This window comes from Lissotriton vulgaris, chromosome 1_2 (genome assembly GCF_964263255.1).
Source record: "Lissotriton vulgaris chromosome 1_2, aLisVul1.2, whole genome shotgun sequence".
Taxonomy (NCBI): domain Eukaryota; kingdom Metazoa; phylum Chordata; class Amphibia; order Caudata; family Salamandridae; genus Lissotriton; species Lissotriton vulgaris.
In genome coordinates, this window is record NC_141686.1 from 148,270,661 (window position 1) to 148,284,628 (window position 13,968).

The window sequence follows — 13,968 nt, forward strand, 5'->3', positions numbered from 1 at the left end:
GCATCTCGTTTTCCTTTAAAGACAACAGGTTGTATTTTAAAAAAAAATTAAAGTTGCTTTATTCAAAAGCAAACACTGACATGGTGGTCTGCTGTCCTGAGCTGCCCACCATCCCTGTGTAAACTGCCCATTCCCAATGGATCTCAAATTGCGACCTGACGCATGAATATTGATGAATCAGGTCAGTTACAACATCGCTAATGTGTCTGGACGGGTGACAACCTTTACAACGCAACTTTTACAACGCACTACCATTACAACAAAACTTTTACAACGCAACATCCATTACAACGCATGCATTTACAACGCAACCATTACAACGCATGACACTACAACGCACACCACTACAATGCATGCCATTGCAACGCACTCATTACAACACATACCATTACAATGCATAGCATTACAACACATAGTGCCCTTACACTATCCAACCCTTACTCTACTGTTACACCCTCTGGAGTTAGAATAGTAATTTTTACCCCTACACTATCCAACACTTACCCTACTGTTGCACCCCCTGGAGTTCGAATAGTAATTTTAACCCCTACACTATCCAACACTTACCCTACTGTTGCACCCCCTGGAGTTATAATAGTAATTTTTACCCCTACACTATCCAATACTTACCTTACATGCAATGTAATGTTATGCGTTGTAATGGTATGCGTTGTAAATATAGTATGCGTTGTAGTGGAATGCGTTGTAAAGGTAGTTTCAAAGAATTTGTTGTAATGGCATGCGTTGTAATGGTATGCGTTGTAATGGATGTTGCGGTGTAAAAATTGCGTTGTAAAGGTAGGTGTTGCAAAAGTATGCGTTGTAACATCATACATCCGTCTGGACACATGAGTACATTTCATTTTGCGATTCTCTAACTACGAGTCCCAAAAAATCACAATTAGAGACTCGCAAAATGAAATGTTCGTACATCTGACCCGTGATCTTTATGGTTATAGGAAGTCGTGCAGGATTCAACCATATGTGGGTATGGCCTCATTCCATCTACACATCGGAAAGTCCCTTTCTGATGTGTAGACACTCATTCTGGAGCAACAGGTTCAACATTGAAGGTAAACTTCAAGCTTCTCCGGCCCTTGGGCCAGATTATAACATCTCCCCTTCCTAACTTGATCACTTCTACACTGTCCGCCATCTAAGTTCCATCTACTGTGTACAGCACTCCATTGCTTACCAGGAAAGTTTGTGCAATATGTAACAGAATGATACAAACATGTATACATAAATAAACAAAGCATTCTTAAGTATAAGGACAAAATATGTCAGTAGCACTAGTGGCAAATGCTAAGAGAACTAGAGCTTGCACTGATTTAATAGACAAAAAATGGAAAAAATAAGGCCAAAATAGGAATTTGCACCAAAAGCAAAAATTGTGGTTATTCCTCCACCTATAAAAGGGAGTTTCCGGATCAAAAGTACTATGGATGGCTTGAAACAGAAAACATAACTTATCACACGCCTCCAGCAGAATCGTTGGTATAAATGAACTTTTTCTGGTCAGGTTCAGGAGACAAAATGTAAGTACTGAGGAAGACCCCGGGGATGGGTTAGACGATTTCTTCTCTTTCGTGCTATAATGTTTCCCTCCCTCTCGAGCTGAGTAATGCTTTGCAGCTGGTATTTTATCGGCTGCAATCCATCTGTTCGTTTCACATCACAGACTAAAGTTAAATCCATTCCGCTCTATTTTTCGATAAGTTAGCTTTAATGTCCTTTCTTTTTGAGGTATTGACTTAAATTCTGCCTAATGCGCGTGTAAATTGCCCGGTAGGTGTCATTTGGACCTTGGCCTGGCAGGGCAAACATCTGAACGTGGTGCTATTTAGGTCTTCTTGGACACTCAAATGTTATTTACCCTATCAGCACTTCTATTCTTGCATAGCCACAAACTTCAGGGCAGATTTATCAACACTTTGCACCGATACAAATTTACAAAAAGTGTTGACAAGCATAATTTTCACTGGAAAGTAGCCCTAAAAGTAATGAAAATAACATATTTTGGTACTTCGCTTTGCTTTGAATCAGTGGGGGTGGGGGAATGGTGTTTCAGTAGTCATGGATCCCCACCGACACCAGGAAGACGGTCACCCAGGTCCTCGTCACCAGCCAACTGGACTACGGGAACACCCTCTACGCTAGAACCACAGCCAAACACCAGAAAAGACTCCAGCGCATACAGAACGCCTCTGCACGACTCATCCTGGACATCCCCCGTCACAGCAACATCTCTGCCCATCTGAAAGACCTGCACCGGCTCCCCGTTAGCAAGAGGATCAAGTTCAGACTCCTCACCCACGCACACAAGGCTCTCCACGACATGGGCCCCAAATACCTCAACAGCCGCCTCACATTCTACACACCCACCCGCCAGCTCCGATCCACCAGCCTCGCTCTCGCCGCCGTCCCACGAATTCACAAAGCCACCGCCGGAGGAAGATCCTTCTCCTACCTGGCGGCCAAGACATGGAACTCCTTCCCCACCCCGTACGGCTGACCCAGGACTATCTCTCCTTCAGGAAACAACTCAAGACCTGGCTGTTCAAGCAGTAGCGACTACCCTCCCTCCCAGCGCCTTGAGACCCTAACGGGTGAGTAGCGCGCTCTAAAAATTACTTGATTGATTGATTGATTGATTGATTGACATAGGCGTTCCTACCCACCACTCAAAGTTTTTGATGCAAAACCCTAGCTACAATGGTTGAAACAGCTTTGCACAAATAACACCTCCTTGAGGCAGGTTCTAACAAGGATAAGGAGAAATATTTGTATTTCTTCAAACTTTTCTCATATTGCTTGATTGCTTGTGTAGTGCACTGTACAGCTCACTCACACAATGTGGGAAACATTTTAAAGTATATCTAAGCATGCTATGCTACACTCACACAGACACCTTTGCACTATGGTAAAAAGGTGTGTGCGTGGTGTTAGGCAGCCTGAAAGAGCTTAACCTAGGGAAAGAGATCAGCAGTGTCATGACTTCCTATTTATGGCGCTGCCCTGCTCTGTCCCAATAGAGCTACGTAGTACATCAAATTTGTCTGCACAACATTGCGTTATAAATAAGGACCCGATGTATGAATATCTCTTCACAAAATGCTGGTCACAACCTGCAGCCAGAAATATTTTTACGACCAATAAAGATTTTAGGAACCGACCTATGCACTAATCTGGATGGTGGTGGGTTGGAATTTGGCTGACCTCACAACTGAGGTAGGTTGCAAATTCCTTCTCCAATTTTAGCCTTTTCTGTTTACGTGTTGGTAGTGTCCTCTGGACTAATCTCTGCTCTGCAACAAACATGACTTTTATGTTAACAAAGTGGAAAGGAAACTAAAAGTACCTCAATCCCTTTTACGAATTCATTACCACCTCAATTGAGGTGCCAACAAAATATCAATGTTTTGCAATTGGATTTTGGTTGCAAAATGTTGCATAAGATACCGATTTGGTATTTTGAAGGGATGCCTAGGCCTACAACACTCCCCTGCCACATACCATATTGGTATCTATTCAGAATCCCCTTTTAGGAGTTGGAAAAACACACCTGACTCTTAAAACGGGGTTAGAACGTCAGAAAAAAGCTGTTTCATGGTAGCATGCTGAATTGGAGTGGTTGTGACTGTTACAAAGTTTCTATATTCGGTCTTAAATCACTGCTGCTAAAGAGTTTTCCTTTCTGCTGCTTGTTTTTGCATCCCTCTTGATCATTCTTTCTTTGTAGTTGGAGATAGCTACAGACTTGAACGTGTCATGCAAAGTCTCACAACACTCACTCCCATTTAGAGATATGAGAAACATTAAGACGCAATTATTTCACCAGTTCAAGCTAAGATACATGTGTAACATTTTGCTCAAATACATGTAAAATAAAATAAGAATGTTCCCACATGTTATTCCATCTTTATATCCAGTTGGTTTTCACCAGCTTTTTAATTGTGGAAGGGTTTAGGTATTGATGTGAAATATGTCAGTATATCATTTTAAATATAGTGTGGTGTGCACAACCACAGGAGTCTAAGGGAGGCATTTTGAGCATCATATCCCTTGTCATGTGTGGCTACACAAACATTAGCTCTGTTGAAAATATCCAGATCCCTATTATACGTGGATTGTGCAGAATGTTCTACAAATTAAGACCATTATTGGCAATCGTTGGCCTCCTATCACAGTGGGGGATCAGTCAGGATTCATGATACAAGCTCTTTTTCATTCTCGTTATTGCTACTTAACCTTACAGTTCACTCTGTAGGTTGCTTATCAATTCCCCATGTAATAAAAACTAGACCTGTGATCCCACTTTTCTCCCCCTTTCCTAATGATTTTATCTCTTTGATCTATATGAAAATATAAAGCTTCCTACCAAATGCAAGCTATGATTCTACTAAGTACACGGAGGTATGAATTGCACGGTTTTTACACGGTATCTTTCTCTACTCCTATGGCCATCATTACTAGTGGCCTGCATGATTCTGGTATGTGCGGTGGCTACGGTGACCACACGTCCCGGAATTATGAGTTTGGTGGTTAACTCCACCCTTCTTGCAGTTTTCCCCAGATACTTTTTTTTGTCAGGTCGAATTGCTTGAAACCCTATTGGGGAAACATCCCCGCTAAATAACAGGATATGTACACTTTACTAATGTAAGCTCCAAAAATATGAATGCCATTTTCCATTCTCAGGCACATATTCGTAATTTGGTGTCATGAAGCACATTCGATGAATTCCGACCCAGTGGTTGCAGATTTCAATGAATGTGACAACTACTGGACCCAAAACCCGGATACGCGTAATGAGCGCTTCAAAAAGGCAGCTGACCGAGGACAAAAACCAATACTCATAACACCCTGGGAAAAACAACAACGCATGCAGTTAACAGAACAACAAATAAGGCATTATTAGTGGAAAGAAACTGGTGTGAAACAATCCCATAATACTCTCATTGTTGCTTGTCAACCTTGTTTTATGTTCATTTATTGCTTGCATTTTGCATGCATTGCTAGGTTGAAGCCATTTGGCTCACCATTATGGGGCCTGCTGGGGCCAGTGTGCCTAGAAAGTTGCCTGTCTGACCACCGAGTCCTTTATTTCCTGGCGGATTGTCAGCTTCCACCCCGTGTTTTGGCGCGTTGGCTGCAGGCCCTTTGCTGATTCGAAGGCAGTGCTTGACAGTTTCGGCTATCAGCCAGTGGTCTTCCTCAGGTCCCTCTGGCAAGACCCGCACACCCGCTGCCTTAGGCGTTTTTAGCTTTATAAGGGTCAGGTGGACAAGCTGAGACCTGAAGTTTCAGAGTGGTGGGCCACACCTTAAGGTAAGGACTTTGCAGTCGCACTTCTATTTGCACACTTCAGCCTTGATTACTTTCCGTCCATGTTAAAGAACAGTAGATGTTTCAGCACCCAGGCTAATGTGCTGCATAGCTAAATACATAAAAGGCCCAAAGGCGAGACCGATTGCATTACAAATGCTTGTTTCATTTTATTTTCGATCCGTCCCTTCATATGATAAGCTGTGAGGCTGTGACACCATCAGCCGAAACTATTGTTAAAGCCATCAGTCTTTGCATTCTGGGACTTGTTGTTTTACTTTACCACTATCGGTTTAAGCTTAGAAAATCCCAGCATAGCAAAGACTGGCCGCCAAGAAACAATATTGACTGAAGGTGTAATGCACAATACCACCACTCTCCCAGATGTGCAGGATTGCATGCATACACAGGTGTGAGTTATGCACAGGTCTGTGTGTGCTGCTAACGGCTCTCTACGTGAATTGACCCTGTTCGGAAGGGGATGTTTAAATATATTACATAACCACAAATAGTTACAAGTCCCTGCAAAAAAATCAATCAAATGCCCCAGAAACGCAGCTGATACGCCCATATCGTCTTTCAAAATGTGCTGATATTATAATAAGAACAATAGCACAGGTGTCATAAGGCAAGGAGAGAAAAAAAGAAGGAGGAGCTGCTCAGGTTCCACCTGGGGCAACTGGAGCCCTCTCTGACGTCACTCTGTGCCCATCGACCCCAAGTTAGGGACAGTCATAGGTAAGACCTTTGCATTAAAGGTCAGGCAGATTTGGAAACTTCTGTTTAGCAAAGCAGAGAGAGTTTTTCTGTCTTCACCTATGATGTGGTTTCCTGCCCTCCAAGCGGACTGTTCTCTACGAAGGGAGGGACATCGTAGGAGTGGAAACGCGTAGGTGTCAAGAGCCATGGTGGTGAGAAGAGCAGGCAGACCAGTGGCGTTGCCTTAGGTGAAGGAGTTGCAGCTACATGGACAGTGTTGTTTCTCCCTCGAGGACTTTAATTAAGAGGGAAATGGGGGAGGATTTATTAAGTCGTCTTCCACTTCCACCACTGGTGGATATCACTTCTGGGACTTTGCAACTTCCCACACCTCCTAATAGAGGTGCGCCCCTATTGCTGTACAGCACCATCTCTCTCTATGATGCAGACATCACCAGGTACTGATGTATATCATGAGTGCACCCATTATAAACTAATTGGATGGCCTTGGATATACTTGGTGCCACTTTAATGATAGAGGATTAATCGATCCATAGATTATTACCATTGTCATTGCCACTTGTAAAAATTGGTCCATTTCTTCTTATTTCTTGCATTGTTGGTATGAGTATGGTTGAACTCCTGACCTACAGGACTTGTTGGTATGCGAGAGTATGAATCTGTTGGTGTGAAACTGTTGGTATGAATGTGTGAGTGAATGTGGTGTGGGGTTTATTTATAATCAATCATTGTCAATGAACTAATAAATTTTAATATGTTTCTAAATTTTGCATTGTGACATGCCTTTGTCTTCTGGCCAGCTCCCAGGGTGTCTATATATCAGCGACTTGTAGCGCATCTTATATATTGCGGTAGAGAATTTCTGTTTTAGGTAGCCCATTATAAACAGTACTTGGTGCTCTGATTACGCATACTCCCGTATATTTGTATGAACTATATCACACAGTAGGTACATCCCCTGGGGTATCTCAACTAGTGCTGTCTGGAGGTACATTGCTAGCGGAGGTACAGCTTCCATTGGTGCAGCAGGTGCAGTGGCACCAAGGCACATAGGCCTAAGGGGCCCACTGAACCGAGATTGACTCAATTTCACAACTTAAACAGAGGCCAGGAAGTTAATTTCCTTTCTTTCACTTGGGCCTATGACAGACTGGCTACACCTCTGATTGCTAGTGCATGATCTGTGGCCTTTATGTACATCCATTGACACCCTTCAACGTGTACCTAGGCTGTATGTATGTATCCATGTGGTATTTCTGTAGCTCAAAGCTAGCCAAAAGCCAGATGTATCTATATCAGTGGGTTTGTATATATTTATGTTCGTGATTCTGTGTTCGACTTGGTAAAAAATCATTGTCTTAAACTTGTCATAGTCTGTATACAAGCTCTAAGGGGCTTATTTGCAAGCCTCTTGCACCTCCTGTACGTCACTTTTTCCCATATTGAAAGTAATGCGCCGGTGGAGCAATGGGCTTGTAAATAGGCCTTTAAGTGTGCACATGCGCACAAAAGCCTCGATGTGCAACTGGTAAAAAACGCTAGTGCTAATTGCTTTGTCAATTCTTGGTTTTAATGTGCACTACATGGCAGAGCTCAGCACACGAGCTGGCGTAACAACGGATATGTCAGGTTTATGATGTGCTAAAAAGTTTTTTGTTTAAAGTCATTTCCTGTATGAATAGTGCATAGACATGTAGAAAGTAGTTAAAATGTACATTCAGAACGTAAGAAGCTGAAATCCATCAAAGACTCGGATTAAGAGGTAAATCTGAAGTCCAAATACCTGGGGCATCATTTACAAGAAACTGAGGCATTGATGTGCCATTTTCCTTGCGCCTGCAGCAAAATGTCCATGCACCACCATGGATGTGCTGTAGTTACAATACAGGGGTCCATGGCACAAGTAGTAACATATGCGTAAGAAATTCTGACACATCTGTTGGCGCAAAAGTGATTTGTTGCTATAGTTGGCCATAAAACTGACGCAACTCCAGCAATGCGACAGAACAGATAGGCGAGTCCCATTCCTTACTCCTGGTCTGAGCAGGCGTAAGGATTTTGAAGCAGTGAATTTAAGGAGTGATGCAGTGAAGTTTGGTAAATTTAAGTGAACCAGTTCTACATGACTTTTTTCCGTGGGAATACCTACCCTGCATACATTACACCTGGCGCAGGTAGAATGTGATGCAGGGCTCTACAAACTGATGCATTGGACCCAATGCGTCAGTTTGTAGATATGGTGTAGAGTGACGCACTGATTACGCCGGCGCTGCCTAAATAAAAGTGACGCAGTGGCGGCACAAGGGGTTTGTAAATGAGGCCCCTGGAATTTTTTCACAATTTAGCCTCCTGTGTACCAAGACGAACTTGGATTATTTGGCAGGAACATAATGGAGTAAATGCAAACTTATAATGCAGAGGGTGTATGGGTCAGGATGAATTCTCTGTAAAGTATATTATTATATATCTAAAATATGGACAGGAAACACAGGGGCTTATTTACAAACCGCTTGTGCCGCCAGTGCATCACTTTTAATATGTGAAAAAGTGACGTACCAGAGGCGCAAAGGGCTTGTACATAAGCTCTTTTGTATCTGAAATGCACGGTAAACACTGTGTTTGTGAGAACGTTCAGGGGTTTGAGATCATAATGCAGAAACTTCGCCCTAATGCAATGTTAATACTATTTGCATGCTGTTTGTAATAATTTTGTAATAAGGAAGAGAACTGGTGGTATTTGCAGTAGTGCTAATATAACAAATGTCAGTTTAGATCTATTTTTGCATTTATGGCATAAGAAGTGGATAGAATACACTTTAATCATGTTTTAAATGTGAAAGATGAGATTGTGTCTGAGGTTAAATCACTGTCGCTTTTATTTCAAACATTTCAGAAACACTGCAAAGTCAACCGCACTAGGAACCCCTCCCACCCCTACTGACCATGCAACCTTGACATCATACTGGACACCTCGCACTCAATGAACTGCCAAATCAACGCGGGATCCTCATTCTGTTTCCACAGACTCCACATCGTAAGACCTTCAGATGGCGTCCCAAAGAACCCAGAAAGACTGGACTACGGCACTGCACTCTACGCCAGCGTCACCTGGAAACAGCTTAGGAAACTACAGAACATCCAAAACGCTGCAGCGAGACTGGTCCTCGACATCCCCCGCCGCAACCACATGACACAACACCTCAGACAACGACACTGGCTCCTATCAACAAGAGAATCACATTCAAGCTCACACATGCCTACAAAGCTTCCACAATGCAGGACCGGAATATTTGAACCACTGCCTTGCCTTCCAAACACCCACCAGACATCTCCGCTCCGCCCAACTCGCCCTGGCCTCAGTCTCATAGATCCACAAGACCAGAACCAGAGGAACATCCTCCTCCTTCCTTTTCGCCAAGACCTAAAAACACCCTGCCCCTTCACCTCATGCAATTTGTATCACTAACACAGTTCAGGAAGGACCTAAAAACCTGGCTCTTCGTCTAAACCTCCACACCCAGACAGAAGCCCCCCTTTCCCCGTTAGCACCTTCAGACCCTCACGGGTAAGCAGCCACGCTATACAAACCCCTGATTGATTGATTGATTGATTTTGCGCTATGTTCTTTTTTCGAAGAAGCCATTCATGCATGATGCGCTAGAATGTATTTTGTGATATAACAAGGGAGTCATGAATGCTAATGCAAGCCAGGAAAATAAATCTCCTTTGCCCTTGCTGTGTAGTAAAAGCCAGAAAAATCAAAATGATGTGGGCCCTCCCACACCTCTGTTGTTCATGCATTTGCTGAATGTCGGTCCCTCGTCAGGAGCCCACTGCAGCTTGCACCAGCCCATTGCTTCTGTAAGCGCCACCTATGACAGAACCAACACAGCTACTGACCATGAAACCCTACAAGTGCGACAATTCAGACTATTTCAGGCCCCCAAAGCTGTAGGAATGGCTTGGAAGCAGGGCACAAGTCCTAAAAAAAGAAGTGGGTGGATGCTGACGTCACAACAGAAAGTGATGTCACGAAAGGTGGCTTGCACTCAGTTGCAGTTTATAGGTATCGAGCTCCCGATAAAATAAGTGGGGGTGACGCCGTCCACCCGCGTGGTACCCCGACTCGAGAGTATCCACTTTAAGGTATGTTGAATGAATAACAACTGTTGCTGTGCTCCTCTCTATATTAGACAAACAGCGCCACCATGATGTGGCTGCCTGTCATAAGCCTCGGTGTTGACAATTAAGTGCACGGGCCAGCACCGGACACCACCGGCTCAAATGAAGCACTGCTTGCTGCACTAATGACAGCTACGTCCCTGGTGTTTTTATAAATGTATCTGTTGTATTCTACATAATTATAACAGGTATTCTAGCCCTGCTGCCTCTAGCTGCTCAGCCAGAGTGTGTCTTGGTCTTAGAATGTTGGTGTGCCTGTGCTGCGTGGAATGCCTGGGTGACTGAGTGGGATGAATGTGGCAGTCGGAGATGGGCTGAGTAGCTGGGGAGGCTGCTCCTGGTGGGGCTGGTACCACACTAGGCTGGCTGGAGTACAGAGATGTTGTTACCTAAACTGAAGACTGAATAAACAAGTCTAGATTACATTCTGGCTCCTGGTGTCTTTTCTACCAACGACACAACAGTATCAATTTACCATTAAACCTATTTATAAATAATATACATATTGTATAAGGATTCACAGTCAGTATGTTCCATTTTCACCAACATGTGTATAATGGACTACTATACAAAGGTGCTTATTTACAAGCCCTTTGCGCCGCTAGTGCGTCACTTTTAATGTAGAAAAAAAGTGACGTGCTGGCGGCACAAAGGGCTTGTAAGTAAGCCCCATCTCTTCCATATTGCACAGGCACAAAAAAAGTAACATGATTCGCCCCCTCCCCCAACCCTCGTTCTTGAACAAGAGTAGTGGAGCCAGACGCTAGCAGGTTGTCGTGCTAGCAGGGAGCCAGACATGAGTGAGAGGTGTTGATGAACGGTGTCTCTTCGAGCTCACTGCACATGCGATGGACAGAGTAAATACCGGTGTCAGCCCCGTCTCGGGCAGCATAACCGATGAAGCTTGCATCCCGTCCCCCAATCCTCCGGAAGTGAGAGAAAAATCCCAGCAACAGACACCCATTACAGGCGTAAACTGGCATCGCGGGCGCGCGCTGCCTTCCCTGTCTCGCTTGAAGCCTGTGAAGGGGATTTGGCAGGGTGCAGCCAGCCATGGCAGCATAAGTGGCGGGAAAGGGACGCGGAATCCATCATTAACACTCTGACTTGGCTGTGATGGGGAAAGTGGAAGACTGAGGTAGGAGTCAAAATGCTCCGCACAGTTCTCCTTATATTTTTTGTTTTATCACAAATTGGCATACATGTCTTTATGTCTGTGTTTAGGGCCCATGCCTGGCTGCACACTGATGTGATGAGTGGGAGCCAAGGACATACTTCTCCAACCGACTCCTATAAAGGACATCTGATTTCAGATTACATGATTTTTACTAGCTTCCCTTTCTGCATTACACTGCTGCTGCATTAAATGTACTTAAAACTTAAATCTGTAATTTGTGAATATGGAGAAGCCTAGCAAAACCTACTTGGCAGCATACATGCAATGTTGACTGAAAAGAATTCCAGTGTCATTAGAAAGATATTATACCATTATTACAAGTTTAAATCCGGAAACATATAATGGCTGTTCTAAGCTGAAGGTCATTCCAGAAGACATATACATCTATGTTATTACAGCTCATTCATTTCCTGGTTGGCCTCTTCGCCCCAGAGGCTACTTCAAAGTTCTGGCTTCAAAATACCAGTATGTAATTAGTATCAATGGTCTCTATCATGGAAACCTGAAGTCATACACACAGGACTGCAATCAGAGCTGTGTGGGTATGTATCCAAATGGAAAGCATTGTATTTATATAACTATTCAATAAACCAGGAAATGAATGAGCTATATATGTCTTCTGGAATACACTTCAGCTTAGAGCAGCCATTATATGTTTCCGGAGCCAACCAAACCAGTCATGCGCACATGCAGCCTACATGGAGAAAATAGCCTCCCCATAGGCTCCTGGCTGGGCACTGTCCCGACCAATCACAAGGCTGCAATTGCAGCGTTGTGATTGGCTTAGGGGAGGGGAGAGGAGAGAGGCTGCCTGCTTCCTATTCCTGCCAGATGCAGGAAAGCAGGAGCAAACCGAGCAGTCAAGACAAGGGACCTGGGAAAGGATTTTTTTTTTTTTATCATTTAAACCCCACACCCCTCTCCACATGACCCTCCTTCCCTCGCAACCATTCACTCATCACCCCCACCCTGTGCGATCTCGCGCCTGCCCCCCCACCCATGAGCCATGCCGGCCACAACTTATAAACCTATAGCTCCTGCAGTTGAGATGTACAAAACACAAGCGAAATCTGCAGCACTTTACGGCAGTGAACTATGGGGGCACCAAGCTGCAAGTGAGTTGGTACGTGTTGAAAATAACTTCATGAGGCGTCTTCTGGCCCTCCCCACTGCAACCCCTTTGTTTCCCTTACGTCTTGATCTGGGCTTACCATCTATCAGGGAGGACCTTGAATCCAAACCCATAAGATTCTGGCACAGACTTTGGTCAACAAAGGAGCTTAGTCACTATAGGCAAGATCTTGTACATGTTATGAACCTAAACCACAATGACAAGATCCCTTGGCTAGCCTTTGTTAAAAAAGAATTGTTCCGGCTGGGTTTTAAAGAGCTGTGGGTGGCTCCAGAAATTGGCTGTAACAAGGTCCCCCGGAAAAGACTAGTGGAAGCATATAAGGAACAAAACCTTGCATCCCACATGACTGCATCTAGTATCGGCACCCTAACTCACGGTTTTATTCAATCCAAAATTTCTTATAAGTTTGAAACTTTTATGGACTTCATTTACCCGATCACGGCAAGGAAGCTTTTCATACAGTGGCGGTTTGGCACCCTACCTTTCAAATCCTTCACTAGTAAATGGACCAATGGAGGGGACAAATTATGCCCTGGCTGTAATTCGTGTGATGAGGAGGAAATCCATGTTCTGTTTTTCTGCCCCACCTATAAGTCTCCAAGGAAATATTGGTTGGTGCCTCTATGTAGGAACATGGCAATAAGGAACTGTTTAACATCTTACAGAATATTGAAATCTGATCCCTCCCCCCACATTGTTTTTGCAGTCTCAAAATATCTCTTCGCCATGTGGCGCATTAAGTCCAAGTTGATTAAGGTTAAACCAACATAGGATGAATGTCTCTGCCACTGTCTTATTGTAACGTTTGGCTCCCGTTGGTAATGCCTTCCATCATATTGCCTATTTTATTCTCATTGATATGTATTGTGTTGCTTTTCCCCTCATGCATTCTATTTACTTGATTTTAAATAGTAAGAAATGTCGTTACTTGTTTTTGTATGCATTTCAATGATGATTTTAATATTGTTGTATGTATTTTTATGTATCTTTTATGGCCTCAATGGCCGAAATAAAGATTTTTGGATTGGATTGGTATTAATGTCCAAAAATGCCTCTGTAGTACCACTCCTGTTCCTAGAAGGGATTCTTCCAAGCCAGGTAAGGCAGAGCAATCCAGCTGTCATCCATCACGAGTGACTTATGGAGGGGTGTTCCATTGAAGGAGAACCGACTTAATTGGGAGTGCGTCACGTTATGCTAGAAGTTGCAGTGAGAAGCCTGTGACGTTTCTTAGGCTTTGTCAAGGGCCAGTGCTTAATTTGCTAAAAACATAAGTGCCAGAGGTCTCTTGAGAAGGCCACTGCAGCTTGCACCAGACATTGCTTCTGCCATGCTGCCAATGATAATATCAATGCAACTACAAACCATTACATTTATAGGTGTGACAATTCAGATTATTTCAGGCCCCCAAAACTATAAGAATGGC